Source organism: Aythya marila, assembly GCF_965140915.1.
Source record: "Aythya marila genome assembly, chromosome: 2".
In the NCBI taxonomy this organism is placed as follows: domain Eukaryota; kingdom Metazoa; phylum Chordata; class Aves; order Anseriformes; family Anatidae; genus Aythya; species Aythya marila.
In genome coordinates this window covers 42289785-42313406 of record NC_139043.1, presented here as the reverse complement: position 1 = coordinate 42313406, position 23622 = coordinate 42289785, and the positions used below count along the sequence as shown (strand labels likewise).

At 39.3% G+C, this 23622-nt stretch overlaps 1 protein-coding gene across 4 annotated transcripts in view; it reads right to left on the bottom strand.

Moving 5' to 3' along the window:
* The window catches only part of RBMS3 (RNA binding motif single stranded interacting protein 3), a gene marked incomplete at its 3' end in the record, with an annotated part of 697589 nt that overhangs the window by 599947 nt on the left and 74020 nt on the right, over positions 1-23622 (bottom strand). The window lies entirely within an intron of this gene.

Here is a 23622-nt window from a genome sequence, read left to right as displayed (position 1 = left end):
AGCTTCACTTAATGACCTCCCATATCCTATATGTTTGTTAAAACTAATCATGAATGTATTTGAAATTTCAAAATACATCTTTAAATGGGGATGATGTCCCCAAGCCTTTTAGGTATCACAAAGCGAATAAGGTATTAGAGACCTTGCTACTCATCTCAAATCAGGCCTTCCTTAGCAGAACTCTCTGGCCAAGCTCTAGCCAACAGTACTGTAGCCATTAACTCCTTCTTCATTGTCATTTGTGTTGGCAAACTAAAGTGCCATTTAATCGAATCACAAACAAGCTGAACAATTGTTACAGTTGGTGACAAGCAACAACTTCTTTCTTAGGAATTTTAATATGGTGAAAGGACTTCCTGTCTGTCTGGGGATGCTACATGCACCGTGATTAGCTGTGCAGTCAGCACTTTCTCCCAAAGCCAGAGAGTTTAGAGATAAGCTGCAAAGAGTTCGAGGAACAACCTACAAGTCTTCCAGATGGAGTTGACATAAAGTTGGCATCCTTATCCCATAAAATGTAGAATTAAGAAATTGTAAGTCACAAGACTTGGAAACACACAGAAAGATAAGGAGGAGAAATCATCTCATCTGAGTGAAGAAAAAAAAATGAGAAAAACTTGAATATGGAAACATTTGATGCTTTGAGGTCAAGAATTATCCCAAGTACTGCAGAGAAGGTAGGGGAGCACATCACAGCCATATGAGAGAGAAGAAGGTGGATTGGGGGATTTTTTTAGGCAAGTAGATGCTTTTGCAAGGGGAAAAAAAAAAAAAAAAAAAAAAAAAAAACTACAGGGTTTGAAGTAAATATCATATTATGTTGAATGACGTTACATTATCTTCCGTCAGTAACTTCAATCAGTCAGGGAGCACAACGGTATTGATATTACCAGGATATTTACTCATATTGATAGAATGAGTAATGAAATATAAGATGCACTATCAGAGGAACTTGAAGGAACATAATGACATATTTTATGTCCTCCAGTCTCTCACCACTCCCTGAGTAAATGAAACACTAAGGCATGAGCAAGATGTAGGGAACCAACTATAAAAAGACAGTCTTGGTTATAGCAGGCAGTGGAATGGGATTAGTTTTGTGAGACTGACAGATGTGGCTTTCTTCAAAAGTTTGCATAGGTCTGCAAAAATGTTGTTAATTAGCTTAACAACTTCATGTTTATTTGAGACAAAGGAATATCAACAGGAACCTAAAAGAATTTTATTGTAGTGAGAGCTGTTCTTTTCCAACAGCAATTCTAAGATATTTGTCGCATTAAAAAAGCAGGCCAAAATATTAAAAGTGACACAGAATCTTTGAGGGTTTGAGGTCTGAGGTATTAGAAGACAAAAAAGTGATCATATGGAAGACTGACATTGAGCAGAAGACCTTCAGATACACTACAGAGAGTATCAAAAACATTAGAAGAACGTGAAATATAGAACAGCGGATGCTTTCATAAAGGTGTGTGTCTTTCCTTCCTTTATTAATGTCATGAAAGAATTCAGAATTAATCTTATGTTAAAGATTATAAGAAAGTCAAAAGAGACAAGAGCCTTGACAAGATGATACAAAAGACAATACTGCAGAAATTGAAATAGAAGATGGCAGACAGAAGATGTACTAATAAGAATATTTTGCATGTATTACAGTACTGGGAGGGATGAACGTGAATCATGAAGGTTCAGGAAAAGATAAAAATGAAGATCTTTATTTGCAAACAATGCAATCATAGAAAGGTGGAGGAGGTACTCTAATGATATCTTTAATGGTGAGAAAGATAAAAGTGAACAGCAAAGGCCATTTTCTAGATGAATGAGTCATTCTCAGAAGAATCAAATTTTTACAGTATTCAAAAGGCAATTAGACATTCAGGAATAATGCTGGCAATTCCTGCTAAATTATTAAGACCAGGAAGCAATAAGCAGAGTCAAAAATTCTGCAACCTAATTTTGAAAATATTCCAAAAGAATGGAAGGAGAGTCATATTTCCAATTCCAAAGTAAGGGTATATTGGAAATGTAAGAATTAATTGTACATTTCTTCTCATTACAACCTCAAAAAAAAATCTTCCATATCTTTTACAGGCACATACTTATTAAGCAGAGGAAACAGAGAGAGACAGCGAGTATTGGTGTCTGGCAAAGACCATGATGTTCCCTCCCAAGATTACTCACAAAAAGAAAAAAAGAAAAACAAGCAATCAATTTCAGTTAGATGTGGTCTCAAGTGAAAACAGTGATATAAACACAATTAAGGTGTAATTTCTTAGAGGATTTAGGAAGAATATACTAGTGGTTCTTTGGGCTTTAAGAAGAGAATCTGACATCTTTAACACCACATTAAAAGCATGCAACTGTCTGTGTGACGTGTAGAAAGCCGAGTACCTTCTAAGCAGGGAGACAACGAAATTTCTGCTGTGTTTCAAAGCAGCAGTACACTAAGGCAGGATGAGGAACTAGCCCCATGCTTTACAGAGCGGTCCAGCTCTTGGGGAAGTCTCACACTGGAAGGAACTGAAGCAAACTGCCTTGACTTCGGAGAAGTCACTGCTGTAGAAAAGATGAAGTGGGAAGAAAAGGTTGGTTTTGGATCAGTAGGCATACCAAGATAAATTCAAGGAATATAAAAATAGGTAAATAGCTGTGTAATTATAAGATCTTGAGTGAGCTTTCTGTCAGTCAGTGACCTTGGGCTGCAAGGAGTTTGGTAGCTTAAACACTGGGCAGCATTAAATGATAGTGCAAGTTTGTGGAAGGAGGAAATTCAGCTGTTTGCTACTTTGGCCCTAGCGTCAACGGGGAAATTTCTCTTTCCTAAAAAAAAAAATAGACAGCAAAGTAAAAGAAGGATCATTTGAGTAGTTCAGCACTCTTACTGCATAATCAGCAGCTGACCTAAGAAGCTGACAAACAAAAAGGGTGGCATAGAACTGCAGTTTGACTGTAGTCAGGGCGAGCATAAAATAACTAGCAAGGGTGACAACCGCTGTGACTGTGAAGTTCGTGGTTTATACCCATCAAGTGCCGTAGCTGTCCAGGCTCCTGGGTACAAAAAAGCACTTTCTTTTTGTTACAAACACTCCTGCAGAGAATACAGCTAGTTGACTGTTTTTCCTGCAATCCACACCACCGTTACTGCCCAAGCAATGTGCTGGACATGACTTTTGTATAGAGATTTTAGTAAGACAGGTAATACTCTTCTGCAAACAGCATGCTCATTTATCTAAAGGCTGTGAGATCCTCCACCTCTTGTTTCTGCCACCCTTCCCCTTCCACGAGTGCAAGCATTTCAGTTCTCCTCCTTGTTGGAGCCCTTGTGCTTGCTCCCCGTGTTCAGCTTGTGCTCATGCTCCCCCATCACAGGATCTAAATCACAACAGGGAAGGTGAGACAGGCATTCAAATGTGCCTGTCACTGCAGGAGGAGAGATGCGACAGAGTGGCTAGAGCAGCAATAACTGAAGAAATATATCATCCCGGCTTCTTCAGATGCCCCTCCCCGCACTGTGATCGAGGCACACCATGGCAATAAATTCTTCTAAGAGCCCTTAAATCTATCACACTAATTGCGAAATGTGGAGTAGCCATTCATCTTTCCTGGTAACGTTGTAATGCATGAATTTGCTGTAAGAATTTTTTAAATATTTCCCTATGATTAAAGCATAAAATAAAAGAAAAAGTAACATCACTCTGCCTACTTTCAGGCTAATGCTTCTTTTTGAAGCCTGGAGAGCAGTTCAGGATTGAAAACATGAAAGATAAGGAGAACTGTCAGTAGAGAGGGAAGAACATTTCCCTGCTCTATTCACATAAAGTCTTAGCATTTAACACACTTTTTTTCTAGATTGCAGAACGAATAAACAGTACCCATATTTTTAGAAAACCTTCTATTTAAATTTCCTTCTGGAAATCTTAAAGCAATTCTCTATTTATTCAGCATAAAGAAAAAGTGAAATTGGAATATATTTTAGCAGATAGGTCAAATATTTAAAATCACAATATTCTTTTCAGTTGGTTGATAAATATAAGTGGAAAGACACTTCAAGGAAAACATAAGCAATAATGAGAGGCAAACTCGGGACTGTAAGCGTGCCCTTTGTCAATTTGTTCAGCACACAGTAACCTTGCCAAATTAAGGAATTTCCAAGTGCATTAGGAAAGGCTGCCCTCTTCAGACAAACTTAATAAAAGGTACCCAAAAGAAGTTTGAAAAAGAAATCTTGAAGCTAAAATAAAGATGTGGTGAAATGAACTGGACAGTACCATACCAAGACAGCAGCAACTTTCTTCTGCTTAATAACAATTAATGACAATTTGCTACTACATAAATAAAAGTGTCTTCTAGTTCCTAGCTGCATATTAATGCGACTTTGCTCAGACTCACTACAGATCCATTTATACACTTTCTATAAGGCTATTAAAACTTTCACCCCCATGCTGAAATACAAAGACATTAATTAACAAAGCTACTGAGTCTGAGGCTTCCCTGTAAGGTCAAATGGAAAAATGACCCACTTTGCAAGGCTGAACTTTTATCGCACTGCAACTTTCATTAAACATGATAAAGTTGCTTCCTTTCTCAAGACTTTTCTTTTCCTCACTGTTGGTCATCCGAGTGTCTTCACGGGTTATTTTATGGATTTTTATCTTTTATCACATCAGGTTGCAAAACACAGTGCCACCAGGTACTTTTCTGGAGAATATGGATGCTAAACATGAATTTTCATAGGGAAATGATCTCTATAAGGAAACTGTGTCTATTTTTACTGGTTCAAAGAAAAGCTTATAATTATTGGGGAAGGGGGATATAAATGCTTTTAGCTTTTTTTTTTTTTTTTTCCCTTTGAAAACTGTAAAGTTTGGAAAACTGTAAAGTTTGGAAAGCATGGAATATGCTGAGGAGACACGGAAATACAGATTATGCTGCGCATAATCAACTTCAGGGTGAGCTATTGAAACTTTTCAAGTCCTTTAGCCGGACCTGGGACTGTACTAGACACATTTTTAAAACAGATGTTAACTGTCAATATAGCACCCTAAAACTGCTTCGGAACAGGGAGCAGAGATGATGTTACAAGGAGGGGAAGTATCGCCAGTGACAGAAAGATAAAAAGGATTTAGCTGCCAGCTTGATGGAGTCTCTCCATTCATCCTTAGCCAAGGCTTTTTTTCAGCTTTTCAGCAAAGCCTCCAATGTCACCATGTCTCAGGGGAACACGCCTGTCTGCCCAGTAAGTTTGTGAGCTGAGACATGGCTCCTTTTCATCGCAAAACATTTTTTTTTTCTGTCTCAGAACACTTCCCCTAAGCATGATAAATCCAGTTCAGTCCATTTTATATTCTGCTCCAAACTTTGACTTGAGTTTCCTGCCTCCTTCAGCACATCCCACAGCTCTGCTCACCAAGTAATATCCTTCTCAACCATTCTTTTCCATAGGATGTCTCCTGACTCTGGGATGCAGGCATCATTTCTAACTTCACTTTAACAAAACAAGCCACACACTTTCAACTTTAACCATGTGGGCAAGTCCCTCTGAAGACTCCTCTTTTTTGCCTTTGTTAAATAGGATTCAGTTTAAGATGTACTTTAAGTTAAACATTACTTAAACGCTTTGCTGAACTGGGGCCTGAAATGGGACTTTAATTTCCTTAACAACTCTCAATATACCATTACAAGAATAAATGTAGAAAAATCAGACTTTCTGGAAAAAAAATGTGTCTCAAGGGCACCAGTACAAGCAAATTACAGAGAAGTTAAATAATGCCAAGCTATAAATCTCTTATCTACCAACACTTATCCATCTGTCTTACCAGCATGTTAAGGAGCAGGTCTCGTTTAAAAACTGAGATGTTAGAGCTGGAAATGAATACTTGCCTTTTAGTCCCCTCCTATACTATGGTACTCAGTTTCATGTATAATTGATGGGCTGAAATTTTAAGATAGATACTGTAAATAAATTATGAGTATTCAAAATATCGCCCTTTTGCCAGTAAAATCCTGTTATTCTTCACGCTGGCTCGGCCACCTCTTGTGCTGCTATCTGTATTTATAGGAGCAGTATTTTCTGCAATTTTGTGGTACACTTGCTAAAATTATTTTGATGGAAAACACAACCATGATTTTGTAATAATCGAAATACAGTACATTTTTGTTTGGGTATTTTTTCCTGTAAAAGAAAGGCATTATTAGTTAGTTGAATACGAGCATTTTATATGCCATTGCTAGTTCTTGCACAATAGAATTCCTGAGATCTCTGCTGTAATTCTTTCCTGCGGTGAAACACAGGGGTGTCCACATTGGCATTCTTGAATTTTCTTATGCTGTTAAATTATAAGACTGCTTGTGCTATGAAGAGAGATTGGGTTATGAATTTTCTGACATGACAGACTCCGTTCTATAAACCACTAGCGAGTCTGGGAATGCCATTCAACATTTTCAGCTTTGGAATTAATTTTATTCTCCTCCTTCCCATGAGGAAATTGCAAATGTTCGCAGTTTTACTGGTAGGGAGCACAGTTTCCATGACAAAGTCACATCCCTGGGAAAACCCCAAGTACTTCTCCTAGCGTGGGAGGAGAGAGCTGTGGGTGTACTGAGGTACAATTCTGTCGTGACAACTCTGCACCTGTTGTGATTCATTGAGAAACTCAAGCAAGGATCCTAAAAGGCTGCTCTGCAAGATCGCTGCAGGATGCTTTCTGTAGAAAATGAGGCTAATGAACTTGGAAAAAATGATAGATGCAATAGTTTTTGTGGAACACATTAGAAGTTTGTTTGTTTGTTTGTTTGTTTTTTGTAAAAGTACTGTCCTTTTCTCCTAACACATGCAAGTCTTTAGGTCTTTCACTTATTTCAGGTGAATAAGAGAGTGGGTCAGAGGAGTAGACAGATGAATCTGTTTCCATCCAGCATTACAGACTTGACATAAAAAGTGAACTGTGAAGGAACTGGTACCACTTATAAAAGTTAATATAATATTCTTAAACAAATGACTTCGTTTAGTGACAGTTTATTCTCAGTCACAGCCTACGGAGGCCATTTCAGAGCTTCCTAGAGTAAATAATGTGAGCAGTGAGAGCTCTGCTACAGACAGCATTTGGCAATAAGAAGAATTTGAACAGGTAAATGAACACATGGAAATGTATTAATAGAGAAGGAACACAAGAAAGGAAAGCTTGTAATTGGATGAAATACAAATTCATATTTAAACATCAGAGGAAGCCAGCAGAAATTCAGGGACTGTACAGAGATTACTGATTTTTCCTTAAATAAAACCGAAAAAGCAGCCTAGCTGTCTCCCAAGCACTGGCTGATAAATTCTCTTCTGGAAATCCAATTTGTTTTTGTCTGTCTCCATTTTCTAGGCAAAAGCCATCAAGAAAGTAGCACCATTATTCCAAAATCTTTGAGCTTTGAGGGGCGTGGAAATGCTCCTCTCTAAATACCCAAACCTCTCAACATTTTGACACCAACTCATTACACCCATTCAGAATTACTTTAGATTTTACCCCCAAAATAGACAAGCGTAAAACTTGAGGCTTCAGAGTGTATCTCCAGCTCTCTTCAATTACTTTGGGCAGAAAATCCCTCAGTGAACGAATGCTAGGTGATTTCTAACACCTTCCTGTCGTGCCAAAGACAAGTTGCCAACGCAGGCTGACCACCAGGCTCATGCACATGCAAAACCAAGTTCAATTTTCTCATCACTTCACCCCTCTGCAAGCATAAGCACGGTCGTTCACAAAATGTCTGCAGCCTGCTTTCAACACCTGAACACTTTTGAAGGCAAAGTATGAAACTTTTCACAACCTTAAAAGTAACCTTCAGTTAGCAGATGCAACCCCTGAGTAAAATAAGTAGACCTAAACACCTTCTCACTGGATTTTAGGAGGTCAGGTGGCGGAAATGAAAAGCTCATACTCATAGACTAAAGTTCTACAAATTGGCTGGAATATTACTCTAAGAGGTGAAATGCAGAGAAAAAAAAATAATAAAAAAAAAACAGTTCTGACTGTGTCACAAAAAATGCACGTTCATGGAAAAATACAGAAGAAATAAAGGAGAGATATTCATTAAAGAAAAATAGGAAGAAATTACTCAAGCCTATTTTACTGTACTTAAACACAGTAGATATCCATTCAAGTACCTGAGTGGGGGGCAGGCAGAGGTTAGTTTAAATCCAATCTGGCTTTCCAGGTTGCAGGCAGAAAAGTCGTGATTCAACCTACACAATGTGCTTAAGTTTAACCAAAAAAAACAGCGAATGAGGGCAGAGATCCAATGGAGTCCCAATGAGTCCTTCATCAGGTGTACGAAGAGGTTCAGTTGTGTAATATCAGCAGTGTGTTAAGCCAAGTCCTGTGTCAGGGTATTTGGCTAGTAGAAACGCAATCTCCAGTTGAAGCAGGCCAGCTTTCCTTCTAACATGAAAGTTGTGTCCAACATACTGCATAGACACCGGCTGCATTAATAGGTTTAACAGCAGGAATTCCAAATTCCCATTCGAAGCAGCGGGTGTTTCAGCACACTGTGCTGATGAACAACTCTGTGCTTGGCCAGCGCTGCTTATTCCAGCTCCCTCGGAGACATGGCCACTTCCCTTCCAGCTGGGTTATGTTGGTCAGATGTCAAGATTTCGTAACACCCCGTAGGTCCAGCTTAGGTACGCCAATACAAGTCCATAGAGTAGGTTTGGATCGTGCATGTGAACACAGATATTGTATGATGCTTCGGCAAATGAGTGACTGAACTCGTTTGAGTTCAGTCAAACGACTGGTCTGTGTCCTTGCACCTTTGAGACAGGACTTTCAAAGGAGTTTGAATTTCGCTGGTAGATGAACACGTAATAAATACCCCTTCATTCCTTTGAAGAGGTCAGTCTGAAGCTGTAATGAGCCGGCAAATAGTGATTAGCATCTAAAGTGGCACCCTCAATAATAAAATCTCTGTGAGCCAGATTCTAGCTTCCTGGAAGTGAAAGGCACTATTCACATTTACCTCTCAGGGCCTAATTTTGGTTTCTTACTGCTAAATGAAAGGTCACAAGGTATCAGCTCCAGCAAATTGCTCCTAGACTCTTCAGGTAAGATTTAATTCTCAGCATTTCAATTGCACGCCTTCTGGAGGCTGCAGTCTGCTTCCTTCTGCTCAGGCACCTGCTGGCAGCTGGGCTGCAGGACACGATACCTTCCTAGTCCAAAGGCTCTGCTTCCTCCAAAGTAGGCTTGAGGAACCATTTCTGAAGTCTGATTGTCCCATTATGCTCAAAAATCCTGCTGCCCAACTCTGGAGCCAGACGGAGCTGTGGGGCTGTGGGGGTCCTCGTGATACGCTCTGCACCACCTCCTACCCACACAGACTGAACCCACAGCTGCTACTCACAGTCCAGCTCAAGTCTTCTGTAAAGTATTCTACCAATAAATGTTGCCAGAAAAAAAAAAAATGGGGCTAGTTAAAAGCCCATGGGAGAGATTTATCCTGACATCAAGCAGAAGCTTAGTAAAACCAAAGTAACAAATGAACAAACCCACAGCCAGGTCAAAATATCTGAACCCACAAGCAGGGAAGCATTCAAGCAATAGCAAAGCTTTCATTCGGAACCGCTTCTGCAGTAGTAGGTGTTAAGCTAATCAGAAATGCCTCCTGGAAACAAACCTAACCCAGGCAGGCTGTTTCAGGAGAACAAATGGACGAGTCTCCAGATGCCCATGGAAACACCATTACCTCTCCTGCTACCTTCTGCTGCATCCCACACAAGGACATTGGTCAAAGAGTTCAGAGAAAAGGCCAAGCACAGACACAGGAGCTGTACATTCCCCAAAGACTTCCTCTGCTGTGATTTTTAAAAGTCATAAAGTCTCTTACTTTTCTACATTAATCTTGAAATCTGCTCCATTTTCTATGCTTAACTCTAGAAAGTCTCTCTGAAGTCCCTGCACTAACAATATTAAGCAGAACACCAAAGTGTTTTTAAAACACTGCAGCACTCCAGTCTCTGCCTGCCACTCGGTGGCACATAGCAATTTAAAATTATTGAAGCTCTCAAATTAAGTGCTTAAATTTGAAGGTGATCACCACTCTGAACATGTGAATTGTACAGCTATCTGAACTATCAAAGTGCTTCAATTTACTCTAAGCAGGTCATTTCTGGAAGTGATAAGGGAGCCTGTGATTGCCCATCCTGCACTGATTTAAAGCTAGTGAAGTTTTCAATTCATTTTTACAAGTACCGGAGCTTGGGTGATTCTGGTACACATCCAAGCAAGTTGGGGGGGGGGGGGGGGGGGGGTTGTTTTGTTTTATTATTAGTTAGCCATTTTGCTTCAGCGTTTTCCTTCAGAAGTCCAGTCAAAGAACGTGTTTATCCCTAGTTCTTCCACTGTTGTGTGGATATAAAAATTGAACACCATTTTCAGAAGTCTTCAATTCACTTAATATACAGCATACAATTTTCTGAATGTACTGAAAATTTCATTGCTTTGTAGCTACAAATTGAAATCTATAATGCTCATCTCCAGGAAGCAATCATTAATGCCTTTTTTTTACAATAGAATATACTTAGTCTTGCAATTTTGGCACACAGTGCCTTTTGAAAGTATTTTCTTAAATGAACTGGTAATAGCCAGTTACTCCCTGTAATATATTACTCGGTGATGAAATAGTTATATTCCATACACAAACCTTTCATAGCTGCAAGGACTCTAAAAACATGAGAGATCCTTAAACTGCAGGATCATTTTTTCCTCTGCCATTCAAAGTAGCTTGGGGCCAGAACGAGGCCTTGCCAGGTTTTTTGGATTTGGACAGCTTTCCACATGTTCCCAGAATTGTTAAATATTGCACTATTTCCCACACTGCATAAAGTTCAATTAGAGAGATTCTTTCTGTCGGCCTTTCTCTTGTGCTCCTCCAACTGCCCCATGGCACAGCTGTCATGGCTGATGCCTTGCCCTGATTTGCAACTCCCAGCAAACATTTCCCATTTGCTTTTCTGAATAGTTTCAATGATACAGCATAATTATTTGAAAACTCTGATGACTTCTGGCATTTGTTATAAATTAATTCCACTCAGTACCTAGTCTTTTAAAGGCACGTTCTTTCTCTATCAGAAATAGCTTCTGAGATGAAAATTTGTAGGTTAGCCTTCCGGTTGTAGACACTTGAAAATCAAATCTCTTTTAAGTGGAACAACATTTGGGTTATTTGGCAGCACTTCTGTTTATACATCTGTACTGGCCCGTGATCGACTGCACAGGATGGGCATTACCATTCATGTGCTTCACCTGCTAAACTAACGTGAGAGCTGGGCGGTGAGCGGTTCTTGTACGATATCCACTGGTAACTCATGCCTGGTTGATAGGCACCTCGTGTTTATGACACTAAACAGTCTTGAACAATGCGGAATTGTTTCCATTTGAAAGCTTTCTATCATCAGCAAAATTCTGTCAGCAGCAAAATTTAACTAATTCCAGTGCACAGCTTTTGAGCCATACAGTGCCTGTGTTGTATCCATCTACACTTTTCAGCATAATGGCCAGTCAAATATAAGAGGTGAGATAATACAACTGTGCTTGACATTTATCTATTATCAAATCATTCACTCGAGTTAACATTGATTTAAGTGTGCACGCTGCACCTTGATAAAATTATTTTTATTGGCATACCACGACACATCAAGATGTTTCAAAGTAATTCATAAAGGAGACTGTCATGTGATTTCATAGAAAGTATGAAGGGTTATTTTACATCATTTGATGCTCCCTCAAATCATTAACCCTTGTGTGAAAAATCAGTTTGCAGGTAATTTTCCAGGCTGAAATCCAGGCTTCATCTGAACCATTTCTTTCATTTTGTTTTATCCAGCAATATGTAAGAGTTTTCCTGTCACTGGAAGAAGTATAACAGTTGCAGTTGCTTAGTTTGCTAACTGCTGTGATTGCTTACAACACCATTCTTTGGCACTTTGACCGTAAGGCTGCATTCCCCATTATTCTTCAAGATTTTCTTGGTTCCTTGCTTTGATGAAGAGTTCAGTAATTTATCTGCTGTCTCATTCTCACAAGCACTTCCCTGGTGGGTTTGAGCTTCACCTGAAGTTTTCTCCAGTTTATGAGTATTTATGGTAATTTTCTACTTTACCTGTAACAGCAGATGCCGTAACAGCAATTTCACAGTGGTCAAAGTCTTAATCAAGTTCAGCAGTTGAGTTGGTGGAATGTTTTACTACAATTCCCATTACCAACAGACTGAACTTCTCGATGATATTAGCCTTGTTGTTCTCGTTTCTACTCATGCAGCCTCTTACTACGCTGTCCTTTGTTTTACATCTTTTTGCTGCATCTTTTTTTTTTTTGCAGAGGTATTTTTGAGGAGTTAATGCCTTTTTTGGCTTGTTTCTTTTCTGTCCTCCAGTTATGCAGACTTCACAGACACTTTTCTGAAAATCAATAACAGCTGTTGCAACATCTATGACATGATCATTCAAAAAAAGACAATGGCACGTCAGTGCTGACTTGTACAGGACACAAGCCTCAACACACGTGAACAAATTTGTTGGAAATCTGTTTTCTAGTTTCTTGATTAGTCTTTTCCTTAAGCTTTTTTAAGATTGTAAAAATGAAGATTTGGAAAAGAATTCCAAAGCTGTTTTGGCCACACTCTCTGCATTAAGTTGGGATCGAGCAGTTGTAGCCTCTTTCCTATCAGTTTTGTATGCTTTGGGACATTAAGTTTCCCCTCAGGCCTCTTTTTGCTAAATTAGACAAATCAGTTCCTTCACCTTGTTTCTGTAAGAATGTTTTGTAATCCTCTTTTCCTGTTGCCCTCCTCTGGATTCTGTCTGGTCTGTTTACTCTTAAGCCCAGTTCCCAAAAACATTTTTCAGCTACAGCCACACCAGTTCCATGAGAAGCAGATCACTTTTCCTACCTCTAGAAAAAATGTAAAACATCCCTAAGTGTCACTCCCATATTTTTGCAGCAGCATCACAAAAGGGAGTGGTTATTTTCAATGCGTTTGTTCTTTAGTCTTATCAAAACTAAAACTCTTGTAACTTCTGATACCATTTCATCTATACCACATAATGTCTTGAAGAGCTGACCTAAATTTCCTTTCAGTGCATAGCTGGTTTTAAACCAATCCCCAGTGATCCCATCCTATTTGGATGGCTCCTATGTCTTGCACATAGCCACACTCGGTTATCTCAGATCAGTCCTCTCTCACTCTGATCTCTCGCACTAATTATCATTTTTTATGCATGCTGATCTAAAATACAGGGATCATGCTTGGTTATTGCTTTCTCCAATATATAATAACTATCCCAACTTTTGTTGTTGACGTTATTGCAAAGAGCTGGCCAAGAAGTGTTGCCAGTCGGAGCATGCTGATGAGTAACTCCATAGTCATAACTGGCTCTTAGCCTATGAGTGATGATTCCGTTTCTGAATTAAGGTTATGCTCACTGAATAGTAACTATCTTGCATCCTTGGATATATTACAATTTTTTTTTCATTTTTAAATTGCTTTTTGTCAGCATTGATGATTGCACACTCCAAGGATTTAGGGCTTGCGTTTGTCCATTTCTTTCATTACCTCTATCAACTTCCATTATTGTAGCTATTGTTTTAATGCTCTAGAAATTCACTTACCTACTTACCATCAGAAAAGACTGTCATAGAGGCTTGGCTTTACCAATGGCTCACAAGACGCACAAAACCACCAAGTCCAGTACTTTGCTAGTGTGATTACCTTAGTGTACTTTTGATTCTTGACTTTATATATATTTTTTTAATGAATATAAACTATAGAACTATAAATCAAGTGCTAGCCTGTCAAAACAATGAACTTCATTTCTTCTGGCCTCTTCAACCCGTTAGACTTAAGTGGCCCTACCAGGAGTTAAAACTCCAGCCATTATAGATGACAGGATCATCAAAACACAGTCCTCTTCATTACCTCAAGGGGTAGCCCTCAAAGACTGAAATCTCAGTACTGATGCTCGTAATGATTAACATTCCTGCGGCAAAACACTGCCCAGCATTTCAAAACACTTCTGCCTAAAGCTGACATGAACGCATATGTAGGCAATGAAACCAAAGCAGTCTGTTCTGGGAAGGTGCTGAATACTCACAGCTTTCAGTGAATTTCTGGAATTAAATATGAACAGTAGGTGAAATAACAGACCTAAGAAAGACAAACACAGTGGCATATGGCTATCATCTTTTCAAGATTGAAATAAACCTTTTTATTAACTTAAATACAAAATTCTTAAATTGCGAAGTGACTAATTGCTTCTTTTTATATAGTTTAATTGATGGCCTAAAGCCAAGAGGAGCGTTAAAATTAATCAAAGTTTCATAAATAATTGTGATTTCACTGTGATACAACCCTGAATAATGGACTAAATAATAGGTTAATCAATCTACTGCTTCCTTACTGAGCTGAATAGCAAATGAAAATATTCACCTATTATTCATTTATATTTAGATGTAAACACTTAAAAACCTGACTCCTTGGCATATTGAAACATGATGGAGTATTAGAGTGTGATGTGTTCAAAGAGGACTTGCCATCCACCTGAGGCTGCAGACCAGGGTGATGGTAACACGTGGTACAGGTTGCTTGATATGTCAAGGAAAAGATACGAACACTTGGGTAGCCCACCCATCAGCATTACTTCTTTGGGAAAGTCCTCCCTGTTCTCTGCAAAAGCCTCAGGGGCATACAAGCAGCGCATGGAGCTGGACAATACAGTCCATCGATACAGGTCACATACAACATGCTCTGTCTAATACCATCTTGCAGATTTGGGGTGTATGTAGAACAACCGATGCACTTCTACCAAGCTGAGGAGTCTTTACTGCTGTAAGACTGATACCACTCCCAAATAACTTCACATAATCATGTTTTAAAGGTAATTTTTATGAAAGATTCAATCCAGCTTATAGTATGCAAGAGCACAGTTAGCATTTGTTGCGAAAAGGGACCTGAATGTGGAGGGAGACGTGGAGATAATCATGAAATAATTATATCCATGAGTCTACACTGAAAAACAAATGTTTTGAAAGTAGGGCATTTGTAAGTCAGGTGCCGAGCTAACAAGTTGGCAGGACAGCATGTTTTCTTTAACTCCTTTCACTAGTTCTAGGTTATATTTTCAAATGTCAAGTCACATTTCAGATCAGCGCTGCATATTTTCTTACCAGCAAAGCAAAGCAATGCTGATCTTCTGAAATAAAAGTGCATTTTTATTTGAGAACACCCTGTAATATACCGGCAGCCAAATTAAACTGAACTTAACATTTCCTGTGCTGGTTTTGTATTATTTATCAAATGCTTCAACTTAGTAAAATGTATGTGTGTATATATATATATATATATATATATATATATAAAATATATATATATAATATGAATATTTTTGAAACTACATTACCATTTCTAAAATCGCTCTGACAAGGGCTGACAATGCTGCTGTAAAGAGAGCTGCACTAAAGGGAGCTATTTGGACTGCACAACAATGAACTTTATTGATCCTGCAAAAGCCATAAACACCGTTACATATTTCTGAGTGCCATCCATGGGCACATTTGCCATCAGCTGATAACGTGAGTGTCGGTGTGCCTATGTGTTGTTGTTAAAGACAATACCAGTATGCAGCAAACAATTCAGCTGACACATGTTCCAGAATTTCAAATTCTGGAGTGCAGCCTTTGCAACCTTAATGTTCTGTTACTGTAATAATATAAGTTTAATTGGCATCGACCTTGTACCCACAGTGAAAGTGTGATGTTATCCAAAACTGCAAAGATTTTCTGTCTTTTTTTTCGACAATAGGTTAGGCTGTTCCATTTGTGGCCTTGATGACAATACATGCACGGCAGTCCATTCACTTGAATGCATAAAAACAAAATAAAACAAAACAAAACAAAAAAAAGGTAACTAGGCACCTAAATAAGTGTCTTCACAAATACTGCGGCAGGGTATTCAGGAAGCACCATATTTGTATACATTTTGCGTATAAAAAGTACTAAGACATATAGTGGTGTCTGTGCCAATATCTGGATTTACCAGTGGGGTTACATTAACTTATATTCCTCCTTGCCTAGTCCAGCAGGACATCTGTTGGAGTATGTCTTTGCTCTTATCCAAGCACATTTCCTTTCCTAAAAATCCAAAGTTTGGGAGAGTGGTGTGCTTGCATGGCCAAGTCTTATCCCATCTGGAAATTACGCATGGCTAATTTGTGTGCCCAGGCTGGGAAGCATAGAAAAGAGAGCTCTTGGAGTCTGGTACCATAAATGTGGCCAATGTCAACAGGGTTTACTTCACAGTGAACATTAAAGAGGAGATTTTCAAAGAAACAGAAGAAAATCATGAGTAACCTGGGATCAAACACCTTTAGGCTCCTCTGAATAGCGTAAGCTAAAACAAAACAACCACTACACTGGCCCATACCAATTGCCACATTATAATACTCCCCGAGGCTTCAGTCCAGGAAATCAGGATCTTGTTTATGGAAACATAATTAAAGCACTTTCCTTGCTTTCCTGTAATAGACACTTTAGCACCTGGTCATCAAAGGGAAATAGCTGAAAAATCTGTCCTTGAGTTTCACTTGCAATAGAAGCCTATTTGCCTTCCTGGCCCCAAAATCATATGCCAGGGCTTCTTTGACTCATTGGCAACAAAAGAGACCACACAGCCCTAAATCCTCTACTGCCTGGTGCACCTACCTGGAGAAGCTTTTTTTGCCTTCCCACTAACATAAATTCAACTATTTATCATGCGTTTTTAAGAGGCGCAAGTGGTTTACACTGTTTAAATGTTTGGATCCTTATACCTGCTGTGATGCTGAGAATATCAAATGGGAATCCTGCCCTTAACACCCACAAGTGATTCACATGCATGTTTCCCTTGGCTCAGACTGTGCTCAGGCCCATCTGTTTGAAAGCACCAATCCTGCTTGCTGGTACAATGCTCACACAGAGATGCCAAGGGACAGGAATGCTAAGGAGGATAGCGCTAGCTCACATAAAGCTACAACAGTCCCTTCCTTTGCTGCCACCCCTGCAGTCACACAACGTCATTTCGGCTGCAGATCCTGCTGAAAAAAAAATAAAAAATAAAAAATAAAAAATAAAAAATAAAAAATAAATGGGTTCACATCTGCTCACTCAAAGTATGCTGCCATGGAAGTGAGATACGCTCCAAGCAAGCTCCAGCTACACGTTGTGGCTGCTGCAGATGAAGCCTTTCTTCAGAGGCTTGCCCAGGAGCTCACGCCCATAGCAGAGATCCATAGCTCAAGAAATGGCGATTCTACTGTGGGCAAACCTCCTTCTTATATGAAGGAATTAATCCAGTGGAGGTGCCACAGGGACCTTCACAGGGCTCCCCCTCCCCACGCTTGAGTCCTAAAATTCTAATGAAAGACACAACTCAGAAACAAAGGACTCTGAGTAATGAAATGATTAAAGAGAAAACACAGTTGAAAACTCCTGGAACACATTATAATTTAATATCTCATTATTTACTAGGCACATTGAACATAACATGAATTTCCCTCTGCTCCACCAAGCCCACTTCATATTCCACAGAGCCTACGCTTCTGTATCTCATCCAAGTTGAGATGAAATTGTCTTGTATATCAGACAAATGTACTAGAGAGTAGCCTACAGTTTGATAATGTACAATCTGAATGTTCCCAACAGTCCAACTTCCACATCATTTAGAGAATTTGCACTCACACATTTTCCATGCATAATGAGTGGCTTTAGCAGTTCATGATTATTAAGTAGTTATTTCACATGCCCTTGTGACTGGTAAATAATACCACAGAGAAAAACGTAACCAAGTGTTTGAATAAATGATTCTACATAAACCTGGAGGTTCTTGTTTTAAATCTGCATTATCATGTTGGTTTAGATCGGTAGGCTTAGATCTGAACAAACATGAACTTCAGGGACATTTGAAATTCAGCTCTGAATCCTGACCTGGATTTTCTAAATGACCTTTGAAATTTGGAACTAAATCCAAATGTTGCTGAGTCTCTATCTGGAAGCCATTCGCTGATGGGTTTTCATTCAGTCTAATGTAGGTGGCAAATTATGCCTGGAATAAGTCATTTTCAGGAGATCCAAGGTCTGGCATACAGACTACTGCATCCAGCAGGTTTAAATGGAAAACAAAGGTTCTTCATTTACCTCTGAGGCTTCTGTCTGATTTATTTTGCTTCTCTGGTTTGCATTTATTTGATTGTTTGTGCCAGCTATAATGGAGAAAATGCAGGCACTAGTGGGGAAAGCCGTTATCTGCAGTGCTCTGAGGCAGTCCCTGAACCACAATGACCTCTTCAAGATGCCTCTTCTGAATTGGAGCAGAAAGGCAAGATGGCATCTCAGGGCTGGACAGACCCTTGTAGCTTGCCCAGATGTCAGCTAAATCGTTCTTACTGGCTACAACTGAGACAAGCATAACTTTTTAAAAGGCAGCGAAGCACACACTTAACTCTACTTACACGTTTCAAGTTAAGAATGCACTTAGCTGCTCGGCTGAGCAGGGACAGGCACCGCGCGGTGCCACGCTGCTTTGGGGAAGCAGGGTCAGCCACTCTCAGAGCCCTGAAAGCTTCTCAAGAAGTCCTGAAAATGGAGAATACAAGAAATACTATTTATTGGGTAACAGATCTTCAGTGTCAAGTCAGCAATTAGGAAGGTCTCCCTTTTGAAGTCTCTGACAGCATCTGATACTATGCTGCAACAACCCAACAGTCCTCTACCCTTTCCCATTAAGGCAGACATCGAGCATATATTGGTAAGCTAGTAGACCTTTCCCTAATAGAAACAGAAGACAAACAGCACAGAAACAATCTTCTGAATTATACTATAACTAGAATGAATATAAAATCATAGAATTGATTAAGTTGTAAAGACCTCTAAGATCATCCAGTCCTACCTGCAACCTTGCACTGCCAAGGCCACCATTAAACCATGTCCCTAAGCTCTACATCTACATGGTTTTTGAAGACCTTCAGGGATGGTGACTCAACTACTTCCCTGGGCAGCCTGTTCCAATACAGGCTATATACAAAAATAGCTTTCTGAAGAAGCTGATATTATTATTTGTCTTGATTACACAGGACTATACACAATTAAAAATAATAATGCAGCAATATATTTCATGAATGCACAAATATTCAGACTCAGAAGTCAGTCACGTTTTCAGACATCTATAATCTGCTTTGCTAATGTGTTGAAGAAAATAAATGAAGATTTTAAAAAATAAGACTACCTATTATCTATAGGAACTGACTGTCCTTGAAAATAACTTCAGTTTTATGAAAATGTACAACCCCCAAGTTTCAATAAAGATGTGACAAATATCTCCAGGGACTGGAACTAGAGCTAGAAAAACAACTATTTTTCTTGCCTTTTGACCACTTCTGCACACAGAGCTCTCCAAAGTGATATCCCAATCTGTTCCCTGAGTGGTTATAGTTCCATGGGAAAGAAGCAATGTACCTTTGATCATGCATTAATCTGCATTTCTCAGGACAAAAATTTCCGGCTGTTGTGCTGATCACCAAGCTGGAATTTTTAAGTACCTTCCGAAATTCTCCTCTCTAAATAGCATTACGTCCTTTGCACATTGTGCTATCTCACTGTTCATTCTTTTTTCTTAATGAGAATCACTAATGCATTTTATTTCTGCTGTACTGCCATAAGATTTAGGTCTCTACAGATTCTTCAGCATGATTGTCTCTGCATTTTGTGTGAGCAGAGGTGTGATATTTTGGTTTTGTTTGCTTTTTTTGTTGTTGTTTTTGTTTTGTTTTAATTGCACTGCTTTAATTCATATTTTGAAGAGCTATATTATTGTACACAGATAAACAGAACCATGTTCATACTGATTATCACACTGTTTTTTGACCAGCATTTGCTGTGGTTCAGAGATGACCTGAACTTTCCTCCCTCATCTCAGAAAAAGAAACATGAATCAAAAGTCAGCCTCACATTTTAATCAAATTGCCCTGATTATCCAGTATGGATCTAAAGGAGGGAGGTTTAAATAGCTCCTACAATGGAAATATTTCAAAACTAATCTGACAGTACAAGCAAAAAGAAGTAATTAATAAAAGCAAATGAAATTACATTGTAGCAGTCAGGGAATGGCTCAGGAAAAGGCACAAAGATTACAAGAATCAGATGATTACCGTGGATTGTTTCTACATTAAAAAAAAATAAAAAAATCATGCCCTTCAGGCTACAGAAAAGGAAGAAAGAAAAAGAGAAGCATAAATTTGTCTGTCTATACAAATGCATTACTAGATTGCAGCTTGCTGGACTTTCCAGAAAGAGAGCAGTTTCTTACTAATGAAAATACAGGTTTGATGATACGCTTTGCTTTCTGGGGAATTAGGGATAATTTTCTGCAATTTAATTTATGTGGGTGTTAACAAAACTGAGTGGCAAATCCTGAGCCAGACTTCTTGTTGAATGCTTAGGAAGGAAAATGAAAATCCTTCACTGACGATAGAGTTCCCATTTCTTTCCCTTCCTATCACAACTCTTGGGAATGATAAAGTTTTATTTTGCCCAAGGAGCCCCTTACCTGGAGGTATTGCTGATAACTCTGTCATCTTCTCATCCAGGCATAAGAGAGATATGGTACTGAAGAAATGACATTGGGCGATATGGACAAACCCTAAGAGCTATGTAACAGTTGAGGTCCACCTTACATAAAAACGGGGGTTTTCTATTGAGCTCTGGCCAATGTCAAACTTGATGAACTGTAAAAAGACCCTACAAGCACTCCCTGAGTCCTTCTTTAGCTGGTAAGAAGTAAAATATCACAGGTCTTCTGCCTCAATAATGTAAAGCAATTGTGATCCTTATAATAAAGTGCCAAAAAAAAATCTGTACCCAAAATTATAATTCATCAAAGGTCAGACAAAAATCTGTCACATGCTAACAGATTAGCATCCTAAAATATTTTTCAACCTCGATTTGTAATGAGCAAATTACAAATTAAACTGGTTTGGGAGGATGTGTTACAAGGACATCATTGGATTACCTTTAACAACTGACTTTCCCTGTAAGATTAATCCTTAGTTTTCTAAATTTTGGTTAAAGGCAGAAGCTAAAGCAGATCTGTAACCCCTGGAAAGCCCTCTGCTGTAGGAGGATCAAGTTAAGGGATGGCAAATTGAAAAGCTGTAATATGAAACTGAATGTATGGACATCATCAAGTGAGGTAACTAAGAAACTGTAAAGCCTTGCCTTACATTTAATGCCTTAATCCCTATATATCATTCACACTATGAGAAGTAATGTCAGAAATCAGAAGCCCATCAAAAAATTTAGGAAAAGAAAAAGAACAAAATAAACATTGTGACTGACAACGTGCTAACACTGATTTGTTTTCATTCCTGCAACAGGTAACTTACTTTCTGGTTGGCTTAAATTTGACAGCATTCTTTATGTTAAGGTTATTCTGAGTCCTGGTTGATCATGCCGTTAACTAAATATTAATTGCCAATACTTATGTCAAAGACTGCCACTAAAAATATGGTGCTTATCCTGTCCAATGGCTGAGCTTAGAGTATTTACCTATCAACGTTTCAGATTGCCAGAAAATAAAACTGCTGGTAAAGGACGTGGTTAGCTGTTAAACAGTGAAGAAATTTCGTTTCAAGGAAACACAAAGAGCAAAAGAGTTTCCTGATTATTAACAAAAAGCTAGTGCTTGGGGCCTAGCTACATCAAAGCCAAGAATTCAAGCCACAGAGGCAACAAAAATGATGACTGCGCTGACTGTGTGTTTTGATTGCATGCATTACATGTTTTGATTATGTTTTTGATTACATGCTCCTTCTAGCACTTAGCCTGGACCCTGCTCATCTGCTGTCCCATGACCAACTACAGCAGCCCAAAAGCCACCAACTTTCACACTTCTGCAGCTGAAGAAGTGAGAAGGAGGTAAGTACAGCCTGAGGACCACTGTGTTGCAAGGGCTTGCTTGTATGTGCCTCACTGGGGCTACCAAAGCAGCAGACAGCTCCTACAAGCTCAATCACATGTGTACCTACATGGATCAGGACTCAGTACCCTGTACCATGAGTGCCAGGCCAGGACTCTCTGGCATGCCCCATGGGATCCTTTCATCATCACCCAAAAGGACACAGAGGGATTTGTATGCCCTCCGTCAGAGGGAGCCTTTATGTGGAAAAGGAACAAAGGAAAAAACTCTTTTGTGGATTTCTTTTTTTTGTACACAGGTTTTGGAGGATTTTCTGGACTTTCCCCAAAGCACTGAGTAGGTAACAAATGGGGATAAGTGGAAAAGCCAGGCTGGTCCATCTTCCCAGGCACTGCAGCAAGACAGATTAGTTCCAGCTCCACTCATGGCTGTACCTGAAGTACTCGGTAATGCAGTAATACAGCTCTCTTAGGAAAATGAGAGGATAAAGCTGGATAAAAGCCAATGCCAATAAGAAGAAGGATGCATTGGGCATGGCTGTGAAGGCTTTGGCAAACTGCATGGGTGAGATCTGGGTTACCCAACTGTGTACACAAATTGGAGAAGCGTCATCAAGATTCAATGAGGGAATGCAATAAGGACCACTGCAATAGCCACATTGGTCCTAAAGTTTTCTGTTTGGTGTTCAAACAAGGGCTGTCTTGAGATATACCAGATGTGGGCCAACATATTAGAGACAAGAAAGTTATGTACCCTCAAGGACTATATCTAGAAGTGGGACTATATAAAAGAACCAGGCCATGGGCTTTTGCAATGGGTGTTTGCAGCCCATCGTCTATGCTGTGTGTTATCGTAGTCCTTGGCCTTTTGTTCTCAATAGGCTGTTCTGTCCAGGTCACTAGGTTTTGAGGGGCAAAAGAGTTTATCAGTGTGCACACACAGAGCCACAACCCTTGGCTTCAGAGACAGCAAAAGGCCTAATTTCTTACTATAGAGAGTTGGGTGCATAAAAGATGTCCTAAAAAGCAAAGGGAGATGCAGTCATAATGTTACCAGTGGTGAAATATGGTCAAGAACATTATTCGACTTCAGAAAGAGCAGGAGCAGGAGCAGCAGCAAAGTTCTGTGATGCTCCGGTTATTGCATCCTGGCATGAGTGGTTGTAACTGATGTGTTTCCCTACCATCAAAAACGTGCCAGTACTGATGCCTGCACTATTTCAAAGTCACAAGGAGTCAGGAACTGTTGCTGCTGCTGATGGTGATGCCTGCTGCCACTGCTAATTGTGGTACCCTTCAGAACAACCCCTTCCCTAAGAGATGGTAGAAATGACAAATTGAAGTGTTAATTTGTTAAACTGCAATAGCACTGTCAAATTAGCCTGGCTTAATGCTAAAAATAATTCCATTCATTACTACGGAGCCAAAACAAGTATCATCTGCAGAGCCAAAACAAGCATTATACCTTTTGATAATAAAATTGTGTGTGTGCAGAGCAGTCTCGAGAGTTCAAGAGGAAAAAAAAAAAAAAAAAGAAAAAAAAAGAAACAGGTAGCAACAGGGAACAGGTCGGTGGCAAAGAGTGCTCAGCAAAACTGAAGCTCATACAAATGGAGCAAGGCTTACAATGATGCTCCCTCTG